This window comes from Phasianus colchicus, chromosome 10 (genome assembly GCF_987193195.1).
Source record: "Phasianus colchicus chromosome 10, bPhaCol1.hap1.1, whole genome shotgun sequence".
NCBI classification, from domain to species: domain Eukaryota; kingdom Metazoa; phylum Chordata; class Aves; order Galliformes; family Phasianidae; genus Phasianus; species Phasianus colchicus.
Window position 1 is genome coordinate 20,248,597 of NC_143445.1, and position 25,892 is coordinate 20,274,488.

Genomic DNA, 25,892 nt, shown 5'->3' on the forward strand with positions numbered 1-25,892 from the left:
TTTCTAGAGGTGAAGCCAAAGAGATGGGCCAAGCTGCCATGTGTTTCCTGTACCTCACCAATATGGACCCAATCCAGTCAAGCGCATGGCTGCAACTTGAAGGAACGGAATAAGGAGATACCAGTGATGTGTAGGATCATGAAAAGAAAACGATGCATGGCAGCAGCGTGCAAGATCCATGGTCCTTTGTGTAGCAGAGGGAATTATAACACAAAAGGAATTGATTAGATGATGCACCCAAGTAATACATGTGCCCATTTCTTGGCATGGCACTCTTCTGCTTGTTCACACAGGTATCATCAGAGTCCTAAAGGAAAGCAGTAGAAGACCACAGCAGCCCAAAACGGGCTCTCCAAAATGTCACATACAGGGGGTTTCTCCTAGCAGCAGAGGATGGTTGAGATGAACGAGGCTTTATTAAAATGTTAGGGAATAGAACACAAATAAAAGGACCCATTCTTCGCAAAGGCCACACATCCCCTGAGAAGCTGCTCAGCATTGAGGAGGCTGCACCGGCTGCCACATCCGGAGGTAACTCCTTTGGTGTGGTCCTGGAGTGTGGTGAGATCTGGGAAAATGGGAAGGGGCAATGGGTGGTAGGAGGACAAAAAGGGCAATACTGGGGGAGGCTGGAAGTGGCTGGGGTGCTCATTTGAGGCCATGAGTACGTGAACCTTGGTGTCCTCATCCAGAACACAACCTTTGCCCAGTGAGCATGCTCTGCGGCGTGTGCACTTCTCTCTTGTACTCAGCCTGGGTTGGGTCCTTCACCAGTCTATTTCTCCTATGCCATAATGCATACGGAAATGCTGTTCCTTGCACTTGATCACACTGCCTCTCTGGTGGCTTTAATTAAAAGGTTTCTGCACATCAATGTCTGCAGAGGCCTCTTACCTTGTGCTTGCTTTTGGAGCTCAGTCCTGAGCACAACGGTGCTAAGTGAAAAGCCATCCTCTCAGTAAGCATGCTATTCTCTTCTTACCTGATGAAAAAGAATTAAAAAAATGATTAAATAATTAATACTGGATGTTGCTTAACACTTGTTAAGAGTCTTAGTTAATAATTTTCTGAAGCTTTTTTTTTCTTTTTTCTAATTTGGGAATAAAACAGATATAATAGAGCATGTCATTCTGAAGCAGCAAATAACACTGTGCAGAGAATTGAAGGAAACACGTTTCTTTGATTAGAATGTTTTTCTCATTAACAGGATGTTCAAAATAAAGCAGAAATATTTGATGCACAGAGCCAGTGGCAGTACCAAGTTAACGCTGGCGTGCTCCTGCATTTTACCTCATGTTTACTAATCAATCAGAAAGCACTCTTGCCGCAAAGAAAGGTCACATCTTTCATCACAAAACTGAAACTCTTTGACAACAAACAATTGGAACTTCACTGCTCTGTTTAATGTGGATTCCAGCACAGAGAGTTGAAGACCCAGGCTGTGGGATGAGGTGAATGTGCAGAGCTATGATTCCCAAATGTTTGTTGATCTCTACTGTGAGTCTGGATGTCACAAGCCAAAATATACAGGTGTTAAAAGCTCTTGAAAAAGCTGGGGAGGACATGGAGAGTGATCATGAATGCTGTTTTTGCCATTTTCTTTTCCCTCTGTTGGCTGCCCAGGCATCAGCATTTCCAAGGAGTCTTCTGGGCAGTGACAATAGTGGGATGCAGACCCAAGCAGGCCAGGATTTACTCGGTCCCCTGGAGGAATCATTGGTATGAAATGATGCACACGTTACTGGCAGCTATAGCACACACTGCATGGCATGACACACACATAAGTGAGATTAATGTGAGTTCTGGGCATCATTAGCTCAATTAAAACTGTGATTTTTTAGTTCAGACCTACAGGCCATTGCAGAGAAGAGTAATCATAAGGCAGAAATGAGTTCCCTAGTTAAAAATTAATTCCCTAGACTAAAAATATAATCAAATGATGTCTACAGTATTTTATGAAGAGCTGAGAGGATAATAAAATTTAGAGCAGTGCAACATTTGCATTTTGTTCATTTCTATCCATATTTTTCCACACACTGCCTTTCTCTGTGCTTGTTAATCACATGCGCTGTTACAGCCCTGGCATTTTAAGATCACTCTTCACATCAAGATTGAAAGGAAACTAATTACAATTACATTTCAGGGTGGTTGTTTAAAGCTGGTACAGCATTGAATACAGCAGAGGAGCCTTGACCTTTATTTGTAAGCATGGAAATAAGGTAAGGATGAAAGATTGCTTTTCCTCCAGCTCATAGGCAGGGATCAGGAGGCCCTCCAAAAAAGCAAGGAGGTGAAAAGTCCCCATTCAATTTCTCTCCTCTCCTCCTCTCCCGTGCTGGCAGCAGAGGCCAGTAGTGCTATGCAGAAGCCGTGCTCCACTGCAGTGAGAGGTGAAGGGAAGCATCACACATGTTGCAGCTCCCTCGGGCTGCTGGAAGGATAAGCAGTGAATCAGCAGAGCTGAGGACCTTGCTGTTTTGACCCCAGCCCTGCTCATTTTAGTCCATAAGTTTATGGCAAATCCTTCCCTGGGGCTGGGCACAGACACAAGCTCACCTGGTGCTTCACACTGCGCTGATGCAATGATGGAAGGTATCGATGTTCGTGGGCTACCTGGGGGCAAGAGCTGTGCATGGTGCTGCAATCTCTGCTGCTCACATTATGGCTCAGTGGTACCAATAGGATCTGTGTGAGCACATCAGTGGAAGAATAAGGACCCCTACCCTGAGGAAATACAGGTAATCCTAGCATAGTCTTACTTTCATAAAAAGTGATTGCATCTAGAGCGTGCTGAATGGCAAATTTATTCAAGAGGTTTAACTTGCTTCTGTGTCTTCACATTTTCAAAAGTTTAATTTTAGTAAATTTGTACCACGCTCAAAATAAACCGAGAGGTCGTTCCACAAACAGGTTGAAACCAGGAATTGCTGTTGTGGTGGAGCTCTTGATGTCCCTTTCAGTATCATCACCTAGCATTTGAAGTCTTGTAATGGTGATCTGATCTCCGCAGGTTATCACAACTTTACACTGAAATGGGTTCATTGAAGATACAGCACTGAAGGCATTCTCCATGCCAGACCCACAAAATGTAGGCAGTGATCATTTTGTTTCATGCATATGGAGCCGCATTCATCCTACACGGTCATTTCATTCACCAGCCCCCCTTTTCTGGCAGAAGTCACTGCTGGTCCCTGAAGTCCAGTGAATTTGATGTCCACCAGGTCATTATCATCTGTGGGTTGGAAAAGCTCCTTTTTGGGTATTAATTAATTAAAAGAAGGACAACTGTCACACACAAACCCATCCCAACAGCTCCCAACCTCCATAGGCATGATGCTGGCTAACCCAGCTGGCAGATGGCCACGCTGTGTTGAGGATGCTGGGGATCTGATTGCCACTTCAGCCAAGAAATGACGGTTTCACAGCACTTCCTCAGTGCATTCTACGTCTGTCTGCATTCTCAAAGCAAAAATTTAATCATGCAAATATTTACAGAAATTGGGGAAAAAAATAAAGACCAGCGAAAGCCGCCGCAGTGAACTTCTAATTACAAATCCACAAAGTGTTTATGAATAAATTTATCTATTATTTGTCTTGTTTTAGCACTGAGCATACTTTGCCTTGTACCATTACAGTCTGAAGGAAACAATATGCGGCGTGAAAATGAAAACAATTTGACTTAATTATTTATACCATTACCACCCTTTTGAATTAAGCCCTCCATTTCTTTGGTATTTTGTAAAATTTAACTGGTAATTATGCTTGTTTAATTCATTTATTTTTCTACTACTACAAGGAGATTAAAAAAAAAAGAAAAAAAGACAAAGCCCTACCAGAATGCAAAGTGCCACTATGTTCTCAAATTGTAAATGATTCTTTTAAGCTTTTATGACAAAAAAAAAAAAAAAAAGTACGATTTTCTATCATTTTGTTTAAAGTGTGTCTGGCTACGCTCCAACACTATTTAAGTATAAACAGGAAAAGCCTTAGAGGACAAGTAATCATACTTAAATGACACAAAGATCATTAAAATAATGCTCAAAAACCACGGCAAAATGAGACATTGCAAGGCTGTTTTCTTCCTTGAAGTGTTTCACCAGATGGTGAAGAGCACTGAAATAGATCCGAGAGAGAAGCAAAAAGCATTTCATCAGCTGTCTCACACCAGCGCCGTGCAGCACACACAGCCCTCATCTGAGCTGGTGTGAAGTGGCATCTCCAACCTCAGCCTCACCCGGAGCTGAGATGGGGAGAACACCGAGGTGCTGGAATAAAGCTGTGCTGAATCACGGCCTGGGAAATCCCTGCTTTGTCCTGTGGAAGTCATCGAGCAGATTTATTTGGAGATGAGAACAAATGAGCATGTCAGCAGAAGTTGTTGTGGCAATTTGTGAAAGACTTAATGGGATGTTTTCCGAGCTCATAGAGAAGAGCTATGCCATTAAATTGCTGCACAGTAATTTTATTTTGATACAGGAAAAGAGTTTTGTTGTGTTTTTTTTTTTTTTTTTTAAATCAGAAATGACAACCTACATCAGTGGCGATGCACCAGCTACTGGTATTTAAATACAAGGGTCTCAGAAGTCAATCTTTTCTCACATAAAGGAAAAATCCTTTCCTCTTGACTAGAGGTTTCTACTTTTAGGAATGTTAGTGATCAAAATGAGTGCTACTCATCCATCTGTGCTCTCCTCTGAAAGTTTAATCTCTGCTTACATGTATTTTGTGGAATCCTTAAATGTACAAGACAAACTATTTGGAGGTCCTGAAATCTTCACTGGGTTCTGCTAGCCTGCAACCAACCCGGTTCTTCCTAGATCCTAATGGAAAAGCCTGCTGTGCTCTGGAGATGGAGCCTAGTGGAGATGGCATTAATGCTACCAGACCTGCAAAACCACAGTAGGCAGAAAAGGTGCCCTCTTGAAAGAGAGGATTTCGTATCAGCTGAATACAAGTGGCTGAGCCAAGAAATTGGAGAAGGGTGTCAGTGTATTTCCAAGCTCCCCACCTTCCAGAAAGGTTGGGTTTCTCAACTACTTCCTATCCAACATGCCTGGCAATTCCAGATCCACGGGAAAACTCATATTTTGTAGATAAATCAGCCTGAAATGGAAGGTGACTTCATTTCCAATTGGCAGGCATTCTGGTTCCGTGCTGTGCAAGGAAACAGCCAGTCTATATTACATGTGTCTTAGCTATGAGTAATCCTTATGTCCTAATAACATCTTATGCACAGCACTTGATATACTTCCATTATATAGAACTAGCAACAAAAAAATGAAATAAAATCCCCCAATACTATCGGTATCTCCATACTGAATGGGTGCTCAGAAGAGGAGCTTGCAAACTGGAAAAGATGAATTTGATTTTTGCAATTCAGTTGACCAGTTTGCATCCAGCTTATGCACTTAAGTAAAAAGCTTATGCTTTATCTCAACAGTCTGTGTTAAATGAGCTGCTGATTTTAGCTCTCTTCCTTGAGGGCAGCTGACCATTAGATACACGGATACTGTAGGTAACATTAACTCATCTCTGCCATCACCCTCAAGCAGTGGCACTGGGCCAGAATGCAGAGTGTCCCAAAATCTTACAAATGGACTGTACCTCCAAATGGATGTGATCTTCCATTGATCCTCAATGTCATTTCCAAGCCAAATAATCTGAGAGAGCTGGGAGTTGGGAACAGTCCGTGCCTCAGTTTCTCATCTGTAAAACAGCAATAAAAGGACATTTAGAAAACTTTTTTTTTTGCCCTAAAATTGATTTTTTTTTTAATTTCTAGAAGGATACTTGGAGGAATATCAGGTCTTTCTGATAGTTATTTTCCACAGAAAACTTAGCAAGAGCTGATAGTTTCTGCCTACATCCAGGCAAGGTCTTTCTTCCTTGGTTTGAACTTAATTATGCCATCTGAGCTGTGGCACAGAGGCCTCGATGAGGATCCTTGCTTTGTACCCATACCCAGGGATGAGGATCCTTGCTTTGTACCCATACCCAGGGAAGTCTCTGCATTTGCATTCACTTTGCCAGAAGCTGCTGCTCTCGGGACTACAGCACCAATGAGGAGTTCTTCAAACTTGGCAAAGCTCCCATTGTACATTTATTTTATATTCTACCTAAATTCTAGGCAAAATACCATTACTTGTACTTAAATTCTAATGGGTTTGAGAGACAATAAAAGCCTGAATCATACAGCAGGCATATCAAATTCAAATCTCTGAATGTGTTATGCTGCTGAGAGCTCTGTCCCCAGTAGCCGGCAGAGGTTGCTCTGATGTTAATGATTAATCAAGGAACTTATTTTCAGTAATAAAGCACAAATATTTAAATGATTAAATGACCTATGAGCCAGCATTATGAGGAATGTGTTACATGTGAGCAGCCTGCAAAGCAGCAGTTCCCAGCTCATGGACAACACGCTGCCTGCTGAGCGATGCCAGCACCTCTCTTGGACATTTCTGCTTCTCAGGAGGTGGTGGAAACTGGGATTCCTCCTTGAGTATATAAATTGTGTCACACTGGCCTTTAAAAATCAGGTTGCCTTTTTTTTTTTTTTTCTTCCAGTGAGGAGTCCTGTTGATTTTAATTGGATACTTGAGTTGAAATAAGAGATACAGACTCTTTGCGTTTATTTACCGAGTCTTTTCTTTTTTCTTTCTTTTTCTTTTCTTTTTTTTTTTTTTTACTTTCCCAGCTATTAATTTCCTTAAATATAAAGTGACATCTTTAAAGTGAAAATAGCTTATTGCTTGCCAGGAGCAAAGCCTGCCTAATTTAAGAAATTCAGATTTAAAGCTTTTGAAGCATATCAGGGAGTGTTTATACAACAATTATTGCAAACATCAGTCCTGCTCATTGCAGCCTCTTCAGGCCACGACCAGTGCCTTTAACTTCACTGCCAACCTTCCCCACCCCAAAATATTTCATCAGTTGCATAAAATCAGGTCATCCTATGACTTTATCCTTCTTATCACCTCCCAAGCACTCAAACTCAAAACCAATCAATCTATTGTTCATAGTTAAGTAGTAGACTCATTATTAAAAACTGATAGCAGACGAAGGAGTGCAGTGACCTCTCCAACAGAGCATTTAAATCTTTGCACTACACGCTCTGCTTGTGCTAGGCTGGTTTCACAAACAACAGCTGTGTAGTTCGTTAGCATATGAATCCCCCTGAGGTAATTTGGAGGAGCCAAATGTGCTAAACTAAACACCTCATTAAAACAGAACTTTAAAAAACAAAACAAAACAAAAAAATTCCATCCAAGCCCCAGACTAATTTTGAGTTCCACTCTTGCTTATGGAGATGCTTGGTGGTGAATGTTCTGTTGTATGGAATTCATTCATCTGGGTTGCTGGAAATGGGGTTTTAAAATCACTAATATGCGCTTTTCTCAGCTAAGATGCACTGGAGACTGAAGAGTCTTTGAAGTGTGTTCTGTCACAAAGAAGCAATTAACTGAGGACAAGAATGTTTTCTTTTCCTCCCAGTCACTAAGCTGAACTCATGGGCCCCAGGATTGTACTCAAATACCAGGACTTGTTTCTGCTGGGTCTGTGGAGTGAGTGGATGAGCCCACAGGTTCTTGGTGGTCCCCAAGAGCATATCTGCAGAGGGTTTTGGATGGGACCAAGGCAGAAGTGCTCACAAGTGTCCCCAGGGCCACTGCAGCCCCCAGGAGAATCTCATAGATATTTCCAGGAAATTCATTATAACAAATATGGCTACCAGAGGAACTGATTGCAAGTCCAGGCAATGATGTAGGACATTCACAGTGGTACTAGCATTTCTCCTCCTCCCCTTGGTCACACAGGCTGCAGGGTTCTCAAATCTTGGTCCTATTTTGGCACCATGAACAACTTTTTATTCTACTTTTTAATCTCCACTGATTTATGAGATCCCGAGTGAGACTGCAAGTCCATTAAAATATTTAAATGTTTCAATTATTTTAAAGGAATATAGTCCCCAGAAAACAGATACAGAAATGTTGTTTCACATTTTGATAATGATTTAAAAAACAAGTAGTGGGGAACATTTTGTTCTTAGGATCTTCTGGAATGACAGCCCTTATTCTAGCAGAAAATGACATTCTAAATCCGAATGGACAACCTTTGCCCAGTGAAGTTGTGAGTGCCCCCTTCCTGGAAGCATTCAAGCCAGGCTGAATGGAACTTTGAGAAACCTCGTGTAGAGGGAGGTATCCCTGCCTATAGCAAGGGGGTTGGAACAGGACAACCTTCAAGGTCCCTTCCAACACAAACTATTCTATGATTCCATGAAATTAAAGCATTAGACCTGCTGGATTGTATGGTTTCATCCAAAAAGCTCATCTTACTGTTTTGTCCCAATCTATTTCGTTTTTCACATGTCAGGTAAGACATTAAGTAGCTAGTAGTGATAGTTTAGAACTACCATAACAGTGATTTAACATGGATAAATGCAACATAAACTGTACAATGTCAAAACATGTATGCATACTCCCTAGTTTCTATCTTTTTAAAATATTTTGATCCTGAAGCAAAAGTAGGGAATCTGAGTTTTGAGAGGAGTAAAAATATCCCTGACCTACAAACTTATTTTTAAAGCATGGCTTGGTAACCTGTTGGAATTTCCTCAAGGTTTTGTAAATATTCTTCTGAATTCTTTCAAGGTGTTAGCATGTCATCCAAAAACCAGAAAGTACTATTTATTCTCCACAGGACTCAATTCATTCTTCTTTGAAATCCTGCAGGTAACCAGCTGCCCCCTAGGGTAATCTCTCATACTTCAGTAGGCACATAAGTATGTGTTAATTTAGTCAGAATTAGTTTTATTTCTTCTCCTCTCCTTTCCTTCTCCTATTTTCCTTTTCCTTTTTTTTTTTTTTTCCCCTCCCCCTTCCTTTTCCCTTTCCCTTTCCTTTCCTTAAATTTTTCTTAAATGTTGCTGCCATGCTTATTTTATTCCCTCTCCCAGTTTTGCAGGTAAACCCCATGGCTTGGGGATTTTAATAGGCACACCAAATACAGAACTTCTATATGTAAAATGATATCCACACTTTCAACCCCTACTGTTATTTGTCCATGTTTTCTTTGCATGTTTTCAGTACAATTATATCTTTAATAAAGGTATATTTGCAGAAATCTTGCAGACTTTAAGCATTGCAACTGCAATGTAGATCTTTAATCTAGAGATTTATTGGTGAATATATTCTGCTGCATTTACATAAATACTATTCCGTATTAACAAGGTTTCAAAATATTTCTCTGTTTTCATTTAACTGGAAGGTCTGTGATATAGAGCTATTTCAGAGAATCATAGAATGGGTTGGAAGGGACCTCAAGGATCATCAAGCTCCAACCCCCCCGCCACAGGCAGGGCCACCAACCTCCACATTTAATACTAGATCAGGCTGCCCAGGACCCCATCCAACCTGGCCTTGAGCACTTCCAGGGATTCCATCTAAGAATATTTAATTTTTTTATTATATCTCTCTTTCATTATTGCTTTTTTTTTTTTTTTTTTTTTTTAAATAAATATAGACCCCAGAAAACAGATACAGAAGACAGTAGTGATCTTTGTGAAGGAGCAGCTTTGAAGTCCCCATTATTTACTAGAAAACTATTATTCCAGATCCTAATAAAGCCCAGAGGTTCAGCTGAGCCCACTGTACTGCAGCAAGCTTAAATCACAGCTGAAGTGAAAAGAGAGATTCAGATTATGTACTTCCAGAGAAGTGCTCAAGCTCATGGCAGTAAATAAACACACCTATGAGAGAGAATGGTTTTTCTCCACTCAGTGTATCCCCAGATTTCCTTCTTCACTGCTACATTACCCACACGGCAGATCAGAGCAGAATCACAAACATTCCTACATATTTCTTGTGCCCTAATATCACATCCACTTCCTGCTGTACCTAATCACTTCTGATTAAGGCCGATGAGGAAGATTAATTTCAAGGGATGCAGAAAGTTTAGTCGTCCACACCAAACCATAACGGCTCTCCATTTGTTTTATCCCCTGAGGACAGATTTCTGCCTGTAGTCAGCAGCACTGAAGCACATCTTACTCTCCTCTGATGGACAAATCTGACTCTCTGAGCTACCTTGCCTTGCCCTAAAAACCGAGATGGCATGGAAAGAGTTTCTACCATCTCCTGTACTTAACCATGATTCTCCCAACTCATGTGTCATACCAAATTTAACCGTCAACTATAAGTAAAATGGATTTAAAGTCTCTGGAGAATGATGATCTTCTGAAGGGAGAGGCTCCAGTGACTTTTGGAGTGCTAAAAAGATGGAGACTTTTTTGTCCTCTTATGAAATTTGAAAGGATCACAGTTTTGTCTTGGGGCCAGGTCGGTTAATTACAGTGATTTACCATTGGTATTAAAACCAAACGTGGTAATTATTAAGAAATAACTAGCAATTAATAAATGTACTTTTAAAATAACTATGACCTTTCACCTTACAGATCCAGATTTAATTATTGGAATACTTTCAACTTAAGAAGATTAAAAATACCATTTTTCTGGTATAAGACTCACTGTATTGCCCATAAAGAGCTATGTCTCTGTTACTCATTAAAAAGAAGTGTTAAAAGGTTTTTAATTAAGGGAGGAACAAGTAAATTCAGGCCATAAGACAAGCAAGACGTGTATGCGTGGAATAAAACAATAAATAAAGAGAGGATTAAATATTTTGAAGTTGTTCAATGATGAATTAAACAAAAGTCCAAATACATGATTTCCCAACCCTTCCTGCTCAAGATTTATACCACTAATCAGCCAAGTTTCAAATCCTTAATATACTAAAGCATTTGCCTTTAAGGCAGCAGCAATTCAAGACTGCTAGCAAAATGAATGTACTTCCATTAGGCAAAATAATTATGTCATATATTCTAACAGTATCTTTGGACTTAAATCTTTTCGGTGAAGGGGACTGTCAATCACCTAAAATTTGATCAAGAATCTTGGTCAGAAACCACCCCATATGTGGAAAGAAAATTACAAGTGACTTTTCTGTCCCTTGCATTTATTCAAGGTCATTCATAAAAAAATAACATTGAAATGACAGGTCACATTTTGTCCTACAAGTCTGGTGCATTTTGAGGAAGATGTCTGAATACTAATTTATGTTTATCAAAGCCAGCACGAGTACTCATGCAAATTAAAATTCTTCAAATCTCTACATCAGAACTAACTCATGCATTTTAGCACAACTTTTCAGGGGGTTGCAGGTTTGTAATTGTGAGCACAGTAAATCTTTACAGTCCATGATTACTTGGTTGTTGACTTTGAAGTCCTCAGTGCACAAGAGATATGGTTACAGAATAAATACTAAGCATTTCTGCTTGGCCATGCTTCAGAATCCTCCCCTGGACAGAAGCTTAGCAGAAAGGGAGGGGATCCATTTATTGCCTGGCTGGTGGGATGGGGCATTTGAAAAGACAAGATGTGCCTAATTAAACTGAAACTTGCAATTACCTAGAATAAAACCCACCTCATGCAACTAGACACTTTAAAATGTATAGCTGTTAACATGTTTATGCACATCTCACTTGAAGAGTGAGCCTTGATCCTTAGACCCTTGGGCTCATTCTGCCACATTTACATACCATCTCAGGGGGTTGTAGCTAGTTAGGCCCTAGCCTTGCATCTCATCAGAGGGTATCAGCTACTGGTGACCCTTGAGCACCACTCTGGGCACCAGTGCTGTTGTTGGGGTGGGATCTGGATGGCATGAGAAAGGAATTATGTGGGAGAGCTGAAAAAACATGCAGAACCACTGACATCTGTACAGTCCTCTGTGCACAGGGTGGCCAATTAGCTAATCACTACTTTGCCTTCCTATCAGAGCATGAATGGAGTCACTGCAGAATTGGTTGAGCCAATGAACACAGATGAGCCACTGATGGACACTGCACTCTCAAAAATCAGGGTCATAAAACAAGGCTTACCTTGGCTGTTGTGTCTGCAAAGCATCATTTGAAGATGGCAAATCCCCCTCCTGCTGCTGTCACAGTTCTGTTCTTCCAATCTTCAAACTGTGGCCTGAATGTCTCCCTCCTTTGCGAGTCCATAGGCCATGACCCACAGCTGCTTCTGAAGCCCCACTGCTGTAGCTGCATCAAGTAGGAATACCATGGGAGATTAATATAACCATAATCACAGCTGTAATTGCCCATACAGGCCTTGGTTAAAGCTAATAACAGTGTGCCTACCTCTGGTGAAATCATATCTTCATTTTGCTGCAGAGGCACAGTTGGACGTATTCGTGCAATGAAGTCCAGGGTTGTGGGCTGCCTTGCAACGCAGAGCTGTGGAATGATCAATGAGCAAAAAAAGGATGCATAAAGAAAATCCATTATGTGCTCCATCAAGTTATCAGATGCTTTGTTCAGAAAAGCAAACCCATGATGTGGCCTCCCCAACTAGCTCTGAACTATTTACCCTGCTGCTGAGAAAGGGCTATTAAATACCGAGCCTGATATTCTGTTACTAATAGGGATCCCACTTATCTAATTGAAGGGAAATTGTGGGAAAGCACCACTAGAGGTCACTCAAAATTAATTGTTACCCAATTAGCACAATTTCACCCTAAAGTTCAAGATGTTCTACAGCTTTCTTGTTTAAAGTACTATCAAATTTGACTCTTGACTCTGAGAAAACTCAGAATAGTTGGAGACAGAAAATGTTTTATCAGTTCTCCCCTCATTCCAAGGTTCCTAAATCAGCTTTGCCTTTCCCTCTGCCAGCAGCAAATCATTTCTTCCTCAGCAATGAGCTTACAGATGCTGGCAGTGATGGACCTCCAGAAGTTTTAGAGGAATTCAGAGCTAGCTGTCTTATCTCAAGCACCTGGTCACCCATTTTGAAAATTAGACCAAAATGAATAGTACAAGTGAGGGAATATATAGGAAAAAACAATTTAATCTTTCCAGGATAAAAGCCTTTTTTTTTTTTTTTTTTTTTTTTTTTTTTTTAATATATACATAAATATAGAAAATTGTAACCACTGTTGCATGGAAGAATGAGCACGTGTTTTTATAACAACTGTTTGACTAAGTAAAAGAGGTTAAAAGCAAAGTTAAAGTTTGATTAATGGGTACGTGTTGAAATATCTCTGCATGTATTTAATTAAAAGCAGATGTTCTATTTGCAGGGCTTTTGCCATAATCTGTGGTAATGATGATAGCAATTTATTTGCCAAACCCAACAGGAAAAGGGATATCTAATTAGTGTGCTCCATAAGATTAAGCCTACTAACCACTGGTGCACATGCATAGATCTCCTGAAGTATGTATTCAGGAGACTGAATCCTTCCAGTGCTCAGTAAGTAATTCATGATCCTAAATAGACCAGAGTGAGGAAACATTCCCTTCCAGTGCAGCTTGGTGTGGGAAAACTCATGGGCAGCCACGCTGCCATGAATGATGCTCTATCAATGCTCTTATTTCCTTCCTCATTTCAGGTTACTGATGATCCTCCTATTCTCCCCACGCCTCACTTTCCGCTTAATGCACAAAGGGGAGGATTAGCTACTTGCTTATCAATATGTATGAACAAGTCAATAGGAAAGATTGTGGCAGTTCCTTGAAATATCCTTTAATAACCTCACAAGACCAGCCAAGAAGGGATGCACAGCACGTGTGCAGCTGCTGAAAAAAATGTTAAAGCATCATAACATGAGCAAGTAATTTATGAGGCTCTAGTCTCCTAATTGTTTCATCAAGGTGATAAATAAATAAATAGATCATCAGCATCTGAAGAGCTGTATGGCTTCATTTTCTGCTTTCTAGAGAGATTAATCTCACAGAGTGGAAAGACAGTTTGCCACAAAATCATACTCATAGGCTCAAACAAATGGAATTTGGATGTAATTATCATTTTTTAAAATGGTGTGCCATCTTCTGCTTTTCTGCACAGCAAGACAGTGAAGTCAAGGAAAATAACTCTGCATTTATTCTCTCCCTTAAAATCTGTAGAAACTGAATAATAAGAGCTGCTGCTTCAAGGTGTTCAAATATCCCAGGCTTCCCTCATCTGCACATACTGCTTCTGTGCTGGTGGCAGTGAAAGTCTTGCATCATTCAGTCACACCTGCCTATTCATCAGAACAAGTTCCACTGTTAGGTGGCCACATTGCTCCCTTTCAGGTAGTATTTATCTGGGCTTGAACTGTGAAGTTAGTCCTCACCACAAAGATTCAAGATATTCATGTGTTCTCCTTTCTAAAAGGGGATGGATATAAAGAAATAAGGGCTGTTTTACAGAAGCTCTAACTAAAACCCAACATAATCAGAGCCTTTCCCTTTGCAAAACCTCTGCTGTTGGAACTCTTACTCTAAAATGAGTAAAAGTGCCACTGAATATAGTCACTTCCTCCTGAACGTGCACAGAAAAGCTTACTGACAGCTTCTCGTGCAAGAAAGCAAGAACAAGACAGTGAGCAGCTGAAGCTGTAAGGCTGAGGTGGAGAAAGAGAGGGAAAGAAAATACGCTAAAGAGGAGATAGAGTTTCTACAAAATGCCAACAGCTGAAGAATCTCACTAGAGAAAATGAAAATCAGGCAGGCTCAGGTAGAGAGCCATTTCTTTTCATTTGCAAGGAAAATGACAGCTTTTGATATGTAAAGATAGAGTTCGATTGGACTTGAAGGTGAGCTACCTAGAGTCAGCAATTGCTCAGCTGGTTTGCCACAGGGCAATTTTTTTGCTAATTTCATATCCCTCATTCCTTAACCAGTCCGTTCTTCTATCCATTTTTGTCCTATCAGCTATTATAAAACATTCTCAGGACAAATATTTTCCTATTTTGGTCAAAAACAAAGGCTGTTCAGCAACAGAGGAAAGCAAGGTTTCTACCCAGCTGCCACAACACATTTCCAAGAGCTGTTATTCCTCTTAAAAACCTGTCTTTTATTCTGTGTGCCTCATCATCCAAAAGCTGATCTCCAGGTTATGACACCTAATAAATCATAGCCACGATTCTCCTCTCAATCCGCTATACAAACTTAACCCAATAATTAGAAAGTAGGTGGAAAAATAACAATTTTTCCTTTCTTGCTGAAAAAACATGTGCACAGATGCTTCTTTCACCAAATATTTACACTGAGCTTCAACAACACCAGTATTTTTTATCAAACTCTAATTTTAAAAGCATTCAGCACTAAAGAATAAATGTACGCTTTCTACATGGGGTTAAAATCTTCATAGGGGTTAAAATCTTCATGGGGCTTAAAACCACTGCCTACACAGTGGGTTTTAGGTGCACTGATTTTTGCAATAGTGCTCAAGCATTGCTTCAAAATGACTACCAAAAGCTGGGGGAAATCAAATAATTCTGATGTATTAGCTGAATTATAAAGCAGTAACAGAGGGCACTGTAATTGAATGTATGGAGATGATAAACATCTGAACTCACACAGCATAAGTCTTTTATTTTAAAATAATCTGTAAACTGCTTTAGCAATTCTCTAAAAGTATATAAAGATACAGACAATTCATTTAAAGTGGCACTTTCAATCTAATCTAAAATCACAGGTTTTAAAATGGTAAAAAAATATATGTGTGTGATACTAAAAATATTCAATGCTTCTGAATTAAAACATTTTTTTTTCACAGGCTCTCCTATACTGATTTCTGTTGCTTATATCCTGATTTTCCTGGGGAAATTGCGACCAGAACAACTCTGAGCTCATAGTTCTGTTCTATTCATAGAATCATAGAATGGCTTGGGTTGGAAGGGATGGAAGTCAAGGATCACCAGCCTCCACATTTAATATTAGACCAGGCTGCCCAGAGCCCCATGCAACCTGGCCTAAACCTATTCCTGGTGAAGAGGTTCAAATATACAAAAGAATCCTTTCTTTTAAATAATTGGTTTTGATAGAAGGCTCTCAAATGAACCAATTAACAGAGCATATTTCTTAGCTAAGCTGAAACAAGAAGGCCCAGCTAAAAGTACACAGCTGTAGGAAATCACTGCTGCAAAACTCAGTATAAAAATGCAAAACCTTAAGAAAATTGGAGGATTTGGCCAAATCTCTTGAGCAGCAAATTGGACCCACTCAGCCTTACCCTTGGTACTCCTAAGATCCAAGTTTGTGCCTGAGCAGCCCGATCAGGATCCCTTGTGAGCACAAGGGACACTGGAGATATCCTCACTTCATCTGTTGGGTTCTGATGCTGGCCAAGATCTTTTGCACTTTGCTTTCATTGCCTTTAACACGATGAGCTCATAAGCTGCATGCACAAATCCCAACACGCACAGCCACCTACCCAGCACTGCCTGCTTTGTGTCCTGGAGGAAATTCAGAAGGGAATTGTTCCGAGAAGATGTGCTGTAATCACTGTTTCTTCTGGTGTCACACTGAAAGGAATATGGGATTTTAGACCAAGCCATTTGTAATGGTTATAGTGGAGAGCTCCTGGAAGCACAGGGCTTCTGCATGCTGATTTCTGCTGCCATCACACACATGGTACTGCTGCAGCTTGGAAGCTGTCCCAGGCAGGGCACAAAAGGGAGACTGGGAATCACAGGCTGGAATCAAAACTCCTAATTTAGTGACAAATCTTGGACAGGAACTCAAGCCTCAGAAGACAGAGGTGCTCTGCTGGTATTATCTGGTAATATGGAGCTAACTACAGATAAGAAGGCTCTCTGTGTCCAGAAGAGAAGCCATTGGATTGGATTATATCAGACTGAGACATGAAGGATTAGTGAATAGGCACCCTGACAGCACTGCTTGGTTGGTTACATGCATCCAAACCTTACCCAAGAACATAAACTAAATATGCAGTTTAGAGATGAGTCATTAAAGATGGCTTTAGGCATTTCTGGGTGCTTGGAGCTGGGGTTTTGATACCTCTGAACCCATAAAGATGCTTTTTTTTTTTTTTTTCTTTTTTACATCCTTTCTAACACCTTCCTTAATCTTTTGCACAATTCTCCTCCCAGACCTGGAAGTCTGAATGGAAATCACAACTTGCTCTTCTCCTGGCTAACTGGGACTAGAGCATAGGAATTTCACAAGGGAAAAAATGCTTCCCCCACATCTGTTTTGTTTGTCTCCATTTTTGCTTTTGTACTGTCTGATCTGCTCTACCGAACTGCCAGTCATCTCCTGGGGATGCTTTCTCTGCTTGACAGCCAGTAGGACCATCTGATTTAAGGCCTCCTCAGCGTGTGCTTGCAGGCCCTGAGGCTGAGATGCACGGTCTGGAGGCTGGACCTGGGCACGAGATCAAAGAGTGGCCTGCAGTGATTCCCACCTTCATTACCACTATGCATCTGTTTCAGAGCTCAGAGGGGTTCAGGACTAATGAAGGAGCATTGCCCTCCTTCTGCTGACCTATTTCCCCTCCTTGCTCAGCTCTGGAGGAGCTGGTGGCCGAGTTGCCTCTGGCTCACCTCAATCAACTCCATTTATTTCGGGATCCTTCAGTGATCCTGAAAATGGGCCCAGACTGACAATTCTGAGGTAGAGAGATTTAAAGCACCTATTTTTTGCTGTTCTATTTTTGGAATATTTTATTAAGAAGCAGCGGATGCTACTTTCATTGCAGGAAGCATTATGAGAACATTAAAAAGGTTAGGAACTTAGCTAGACCTGAGGAGATTTAGAAGCCCTGTTCTTCTGTACTGCTCTATCATATCACATTTCCTTCTCCATCCCATAGAGTACTAACCTCCATAATTGCCTAATTGCTGTATATTTGCAAGGTAATCAATAGAATGAAAAAGCTTCTGTTCATGTACCTTGGGAACATTGATAATACATAAAAATAGGGGCAAATCAGACATACGTCTCAAGCTTCTAAAGCAACATGGAGCCACATTCAATTCCTGCACTACAACGTACTGAGGCTACAGAATCTAGTAGAAATGCAGAGCACAAAGGAAAAGTAGTGCCAGCCTCTTTAGAAAGCTGTGCCTATCATTGGCAAAGTCTGTTTGGCATTCATGTCTCTCAGTCCTTTGACTGATTTGTTTCTGAGGTGTAACAGCTGCCTACAGGTTGTACCTACACAAATGAATCCAATGTGACACACAGCCAGAACATTGCAGTACACTGCTTCTTGTACTAATAAATATTTAAGCACGCAACCTAAGTGCTTCTCCAGCATCAGTTCCTTCTCTGTTGCAAGTGGCATACAGCAACCAGCAAACTGCTGTTCAAAAAGGAAAATAAAAAAGGCCATCGATAAACTTATGATGATGGATAACGTATTTAATTGTTTTTTGTTTGTTTCTAACTAAAGTTCCACGAGCCTTTTGCATGTGGAGTTTGATCCTGTGCATGTACTTATAGGTTAACAATTAGGGAATGGAGAAAAAAAATTGGCAGCTGGCCATAGTTCAAGACTCTTATTGATGAAACTCAAGGGTAATTTTGTCTAGGAAATGGAAGAAAACTGTGTCAGCCTTTCAGGGATGGAGCACACTTCTCCCCCCTCTCCTCATTTGGTCACACAAGAGAGACTTACGCAGCGCAGACCCCAGCGATGCTCATTAGCAGAATGGCCTGGACCCAAACAGCAGTGCCAACATATTTTATAAGCTTACCTTGCCTCATCAGTCCAGTGACTCTGGGATGAGCAATCAGAGCTTTAGCAGAAACCCTGAAAATAATATTTATATAGTTACATGACAAACAGGCATGGGCAGAATGCATTTTATAAAACAGAAAATGTTAATTGCTTCCGAGCGTCTAGAGATTACCTGAAAATATTTGAAGTTTTGGATGAAAACTCACACATTGTAGCACATCAACTGCAAAGCAAAATTTTTACTTGTTTTCTCTCTGGATTTTAAAATTAGGGACAAATAGAAGAAAAATTCAGTTGGTATTCAAAATAAATTAAAAGGAGAGACATGTCAGGAATTGATTTTAAAACTTCCTACTCAGCTGTGTTGGCTTTCCTGGCTGGATGTCCTCTGACTGAGTCAAATGGAGCACAGATTTGAGATTATTTTCACCTGGAATCTCAAATGCTTACTGAGGACCTTCTGTTTTGTAAATTAGCAACTGAGGATGGGGAAAAAGAAAAAGGAAAGTGGTTCTTTCTTCAGAAAAAAATGTGGGATTTCTTCCTCCATCCTCAATTCCACTACGAGATTTGTCTCTGGCTTCCACGAACGTTTTCTCTGAGTTCAGAGAAAGCTGGTGGTGCAGAAGTCATTGTATCTCTTGATGTGAATACTCTTTTCTTCCTCTCAAGAGAACTCCTCAATCAGAACAGAAATCCTAAAGCCAGTTTTTGGGTTGCAAGTGATAAAAAAGAAGAAAAAAACAAAGCAGTGTCTTTCATACTAAAGGACTTTACCCATCTTCATTTTGTGCACCAGAAAACGTTCATTGGTTGAGCCACAACATTCACTGTGGGTTTTAATCTCATTTTCTCTGAAATACCTGTTTATTTTTTTTGACTGGCAGAAGAAAATTATCAGATGTAAATATACGTCCCCATCTCTGAACTGCAGAATGGAGTTAGCTTGGGGAAAGCTTGGAAATGGAAGCTATCAAATTTCTGTGGAAAAAGAATAGCCATTCAAAATTCATAGTTTCAGTTTTTATGAGATACGAGTCCATTCTGTTTCATTATAAACTAGAAGGGATTTTTCACTGGGATCCCAGAAGAAAACAGAAAACAAGAAGATGCAGGAGAGATTCAGAACAACTGTGATTTCACACAGTGTAATTAATTCTGCAGGCATGCAGAAAACAGGGAAGTGCAGGTAGGAAAAGATCCACAGGAAATTTATTCCACAGAAATATACCTTTGCTTTAATGGAATCCATATTTGACTTTCAAAATATTTTTCTCTGTTTTCACACTAGACTTGCTTTGCTAGTGAGTTTACCCTGAGAATCACCTTTCCATTGTAACTGAGAGAGGTCTACGCATTGACACCCACAAGGATATCACTTCCCTTTCATATCACTATACATATGGGGATACTCGGGGCTGTCATAGGTGGAGCAAGTCAGATATAACTCTGAACTTCAGCCTTGAGCAGTGCAGAAGCAGTGTTTTTTTCCACAATGCAGAAAGGATTCCTATCAGAAATGCAAGTTTATAATTAAATGCAAGATCGGAATGAATTTGGTCAGCCCATGAGGTGGAGTTACTATTCTGAAGGGCTATTATTTCAGAGGGTGATTTAAGAACTTTGAATATTGTTGTTCTCCTCCGTGTTATGAAATGCATGCGTCTCAGCATGCTGTCTGAGAGCCCTTCCAGCTGTTTCCAAAGAGCAGCTATTATCATCTGCAGGCAAGATTGTTTTGCACCATAGCAGTTATTAGCAGGACTCCTGTGTAATCATTTATAGCATGTGTGGATCTTAGCACTGTAGCTGAATTTTTCAGACTAGGCTGTAATATATTATGGGCATCACATATTCTCCTCATTATTACTCATAATTCTGTGTCTCAATGAATCAAAATAAAAGGGCTCCTAGTCTGGTAGCAGTGAGCTCTGTATCTGACGTGTTTTGAAAGCAGGTTAAGAAGATAAAAAAGGCAAAATAATTGTTGTGCGATGCCACATGAACTCACAGTCAATAGTCCACAAAGAAGTAATTTATGTAGACATATCGACATTGCAAATTTTCAATGTCCTCTTCAAAAAGACACTTGTTCTGTATTTCCTCCATTTCTGAATGACAGAGGTCTCTGATTCCCAAGAAAATGCAAAAGGACCTTGAAATAAAATGATGCCATAATGACTTACAGTGATACACTCCTCCCAAGTTTTCAGGACAATTATATGCTTATTACTTTGGAAGAGTTAGAAAACAAGCAAGCTGCAGCTTTTAATGAAGCTTTCATAGCAGAGAGAAGAACTATGAAAAAGCATTTAAAGCAGCTCATCTCCTCCTCTATTCAGGCTCTCTTTCATTTCCAGAGGCAGTTGCAATGAGAAATTGGATGCTATCCAGTTTGGATTTATAAGGAAGCAGAAAAGGAGATAATAGCGGAAGCGTGCGCTTTTTTCCTCCATGTAAATTCAGATCATCTTTAACGTTTGATCAGATTTTGAGGAACACGAGACAAAAAAGCAGCAGATATTTCCAAGTAGGCACTTTAAAAATTCAAAAGAGCTTTGCAGAGTCTCCCTGCACTCATAGCTGCTTCAGAGTCTCCTTTTATTATTTTTGGGGAAGATAGAGAACATAACCATCTTCTTAGCTTGGCTATCTGATTATAAAACCCAACTCAGAGCACCTGAAAGTTCTGCTTACAATGTACAGACATACATCCCAGGCCTTTGTACTGTCATGCTGCTGCTATTCTAACAAGCTAGAAATATGTATGCAAGAGAGTAAGATGCATCAGGATCAGAGGAACAGGCAGTTAATACTATGTTGCTGAGACTGATCTCCTCATCAGTCCACAAAATCTGAATGTGACCCTGGTGGAGATATTTTATATTATGGGGAAGGAATTCTCTCACCCTTTGATGACACTACTTTTATGCTACCGTTATTCACCATTCCCTGATCAGAAAGCACAACATTGCTACACTGTTTTTCACTCCTCGATTCAGATACACACACACAGGTTATGGCATCCTGTAAGTGTGTTAGTGCATTTAGTGCTGCACAATCCTCCTTTCCTTCCAGGCAACACATGCAGAAGCCAAAGGACCACAATGTCTGGATGATGTACCATGAGATATGATACCATGATAGCTTAGTGGGTAGTAATGGTGATAGGAGGATGGTTGGACTAGATGATCTTGTAGGTTCTTTCCAACTTGTGATTCTATGATTCTATGATATGAGTTTTTCCTTTTCTGCTCTAAATGTCTGTATCCTCACAGACGCTCATGAAAATAAATGGTTGAGCGGAACCAATCTACTCATTTATTTTTCTGTTTGAAGGAACTCATCAGAAACTTCGCAACAAAAAACTTGTTTCGGGTTTTAGTTGTGGAAGTACATCCCCACCACGTGAAAAAAAGTAACAAATATTGATGTACATACAATATTTTGAATGTAAGTATTTGAATTCAGGAACTTACCCTTTTGTGCCCTCCTGTAAGAAATCTGCCTTTGTGTGGTAACACAAAGTTATTACAGACGACTGAAAAGTGCAACCACTGCTGTGCCTAAAAGTTGGCTGAGGGAATTTAAGGTTGAAGACATTATTGGTTGCTGTCCTGTCTGTCCGTTTTCATAAGTATTGCTATTCAGAGCAGAGTATTAAACCTCAACTTGAGCAGAATCAGATATGAAATATTTCTGTCATCTCCAAAACTTTCTGGACAACTCTGAAAAAGTTGGCTTCATGCAGCCAACTATTAATACCAGAGAGTGCAGACTGCCCCAAATCTTCCTTTTCCAGACTTCAAGGAGTCATAATTCCTTGGTATTTTGAGGGATGCTGTGAATCAATTTAAAATTTCATTTTAAAGACCCCAAACAGTCCCAGTCATGAACTATGTGGAAATAGTTCCTCTCTTTGCTTTTTTTTTTTTTTTTTTTCAAATTATTATTTCATTTCTTTTTTTTCTCTAAAGTCTGCGTATATTTCAGTGTTCAGATGTCAATGAAGGGGTTTTATGTCAGGTCTAGTAAAGCACAGTTCTCCAATTACAACCTAGCTGTAAAATATACAGTAGGCTTTTTTTCCTTTTTACTTCCAGGCAATGAGTTTTGGTCATGTCAGTTAAACCCAGCTAAAAGAAGGAGGAAAAAATAAGAGAGAGATGACTGTTCAGTGAACCTCGGGAGAGTTATGAAGTTATACAACCTCAGAAGGATTTTAGGTAGTTTTATACTGCTTGGCTCAGCTCATATTTATGTCATCTGTCTCAGTGCCTGAAATGAGCTGAGCTATGTGCTTGATAGAGAAAAGCACCTCCACTGACTGATGTATCTAAGAAATTCAGTTTGGACATGGCTGGATGAACCAGAAAAGAGGATGATATCTGCACAAATCTTGCTATGATAGATGTCACATAAGTGAAAACTAGATAATGCTCAACATAACAAAAAGAAAAGAATGTGAAAGAAAATGTTCAGTAAAGAGGTAGAATTTTGTTTAAAGTTTAACACTTCCTTGTGAGTTTGGTTATGTCCAAATTACTGTTTAAACTTGGAGGAGGAAATTGGAGAATTGCAGTAATCTGGAAGTTTGTGCTGTAAATGTACCACCTACTCCAGGTAACAACTATAAACGTAGCCTAATTCAGTCTAATTATCCAATAACAGTTGCATTTTGACTAAGTGAGATGCTCAAAAACCTCTTCCAAGAACCTGCAGATACTTTGCAGAGTAATGTTCTATCAGTGAAGATTTATCTACGTTTTCACCTGATAAGATTTTTCATCTTGTCTCAAATGGTGCAATTTACCATACTCAGCATGCTGCATTGCGTTCATGTATGTAGAGAAGAACCGGATTGATTGTCTTCATCCTTTCTGCCACTAAACTCAGCAGCAAATTAGCAGCTCACAATTCCAGCAAATGACTGCTCTTTTCTCTCTCTCTCTCTCTCTTTTTTTTTTTTTTTCCCTCTCCTAGCGCTTAGGGAGAAATTGGACTCCAAAGCTTTGGCTAGGAAGCTGAGGGCTTATTTTGAAACTCTCCAAAGAGGAAATAGATACCAAGATGTTGTTATAATTAGTAAAGTGGTACAGCAAAATATGAGGCAGTCATAACGTTTTGGAGAACCCAACCAAATTGAATCACAGAAAGGCTTGGGTTGGAAGTGACCTTACAGAGCAACCAGGTTCAACCCCTTGCCATTTATTCTTAGCCTGGATAAATCCAATGTCACAAAAATAGCAGAAATAAAAACCTTCTGAAAGAAAGCCACATCTTTACTGCCATAAGGCATACGTTACCTCTTCACAGAGACTTTCAGTTTTTCCTTGCAGGGTGAGGGGTAACACTTTGCTAGGTATACCTGTAGCCCTTTTCCAGGCTAGAAGCGAGTCCAAGTCTGATCTGTTCTAAGAAGACTGGCTGTCTTTTCTCTGAGCCCAATTACAGAAGACTTGTCTGTTTCTGCAAGAAAGACTAAACCACGCTTGATGAGTAGTGTGTAGTGCTGGAGTAAAGAGCATTTGAGGTTAAAATCCTGGGACTGAAATGGCTCCCAGGAGAGGTCAAAGTGTGCAAAGCATAGCTGAGAAGGTCATGAGTTCTTTGTAAAGATACTATATATGGATAGCTGTAAAGCTACCAGGGTATTAAATTAGCACTGTGTGTCATAGTCATTAAATTCTTTAAATTGATATATTTTCATTCTTAATTATTCTTGGTTTCAGTGTATCTTGTTATTTCTCCAAAAACCATAGAGAAAGCATTTGCATTTTCAAACGTTCTATGAGATTTTGCCTTTTAAAATATGGATTTGCATGGAGTATTGAATATTTCCTTAAGAATATGAAAAGTTTTAGGAAGTTGCTGATGGTTTATGTTTCTGCAAATGAAATCACTGAAGTCATTCATAGAAAATATCTTTAACTGATTTAACTGTGAGTGAAATTGTGCCAACTGTATTCTCAAGAGCAAGTTTGGAGTAGTTGTATCAACAGACTGCCAGATTAGAACATATTTAAACATGAAGTTCATTTTGCACATTGTATCACTGCGCCTTGGATGGGTTTTGAATCTAATAGCTTTGGTATAAGCACAGTAAGCAATTGCTATGGAATAATATTTTTTTCTTAATTAATTAATGTATATCACATTTCTTCTAGGATCGATTTCATTTACATAATTAGGGGAATAATTTTAAATGGTCTGTGCCTATTGGAATTATTTTCCCACTCTACAATAGCAAACTGTACTTGCAGCAAATTCATATCTTGCAGGTGTGGCTTCACCCATGCAGTGACATTCCATACATCAACCACCCTCAGGAGTTCTTTCTTTGCACAAAAGACACACACATAGCCAAAGATAACGCTTGTGAAGACTATAACATGATAGAGTATATAACAGAATCCATTCCTGCCCTCTTAATCATTTTGTGATTTAATGAATGAAAACTGCAGAGCCTAGCACATATATTTTGTATACAAATCACCTCAGCTCCGTACCTGGGGGATAATGCGCAGAGATCTTTGTAGTCTGGAAGGTGTTGTGTGCAGCCATCCTTACATGTGCATAAATCAGGAGCAAAGGAATCTTCTGCTGTGAGGTGGTGGGACCAGGCCAGGCACAACCCAACTCAGAGAGTGGCATCTGAGCTCCGAGCAAGGGAGCACATCTGAGGGAGTACCTCCACTTTGCAGCACAACTACACTCTTGAAATGCTGCACAAAGTCCAATGGGGCTGGACTAGCACTGTTCTGGACTTCACTGGACAGCCACTCTAGCTGCTCACTTGATATTTCCCTTGAAAATAAACTCAATTAGATTCAGATACAGCAACATGGTTTGTTTTTTTTTTTTTTTCCTCTCTGACAACACATTTTCCTCCATCCACTCTTCCAAACACCAGTCAGCCTGCTGGTGATTGTGTAGGAAGCTCACCAAGGCCAACATGGCTTTCTGAGCTCCAGTGGAAAGCCTGAACACATGGGACACCTAACCCTGTGCAGTGAATACTGATCGTTTTCCTCTCATTTCTGTTTAAGTCTTATTCATTTTGAATCCCTCCTCTTGCTTTGTCTTTTAAATGTTATTTGTACCATTTTATCATTGCTCTTCACTTTTTCCCTTCCATAAAAAGCAATAAAATATTAATGTGGTATAGAAAAATCTGTCTGTGCTGGTAGTCTCTCAGAACTATTGATGAATCCATGAATAAAATATGCATCTTTATTTTGCTTGTTGTATATCAGATTTCAGATGTTTATTATATTTTCTGTGAAGTAAGCTTGTCCAACAGAGCTTTTGCTTGTTTGCTTACTTGCTTTTATTTTAGGTAACCCTTGATTTATTAAC

At 39.9% G+C, this 25,892-nt stretch overlaps 1 long non-coding RNA gene across 4 annotated transcripts in view; it reads right to left on the reverse strand.

Moving 5' to 3' along the window:
• Window positions 1-378: 378 nt before the first annotated feature.
• Window positions 379-25,892, reverse strand: part of LOC149916654 (uncharacterized) — an 83,162-nt gene continuing 57,648 nt past the window's right edge. For 3 of the 4 annotated variants that reach the window (XR_016469755.1, XR_016469753.1, XR_016469756.1), the window contains exons 2-7: window positions 18,550-18,605; window positions 12,203-12,298; window positions 11,939-12,103; window positions 5,605-5,706; window positions 895-982; window positions 379-568 (exon numbers count right to left, since the gene is read on the reverse strand). This is a non-coding gene — a long non-coding RNA (uncharacterized LOC149916654). Of the gene's footprint in view, window positions 569-894; window positions 983-5,604; window positions 5,707-11,938; window positions 12,104-12,202; window positions 12,299-16,262; window positions 16,354-18,549; window positions 18,606-25,892 lie in introns of all 4 variants that reach the window. The other variant, XR_016469757.1, reaches the window with a different exon arrangement.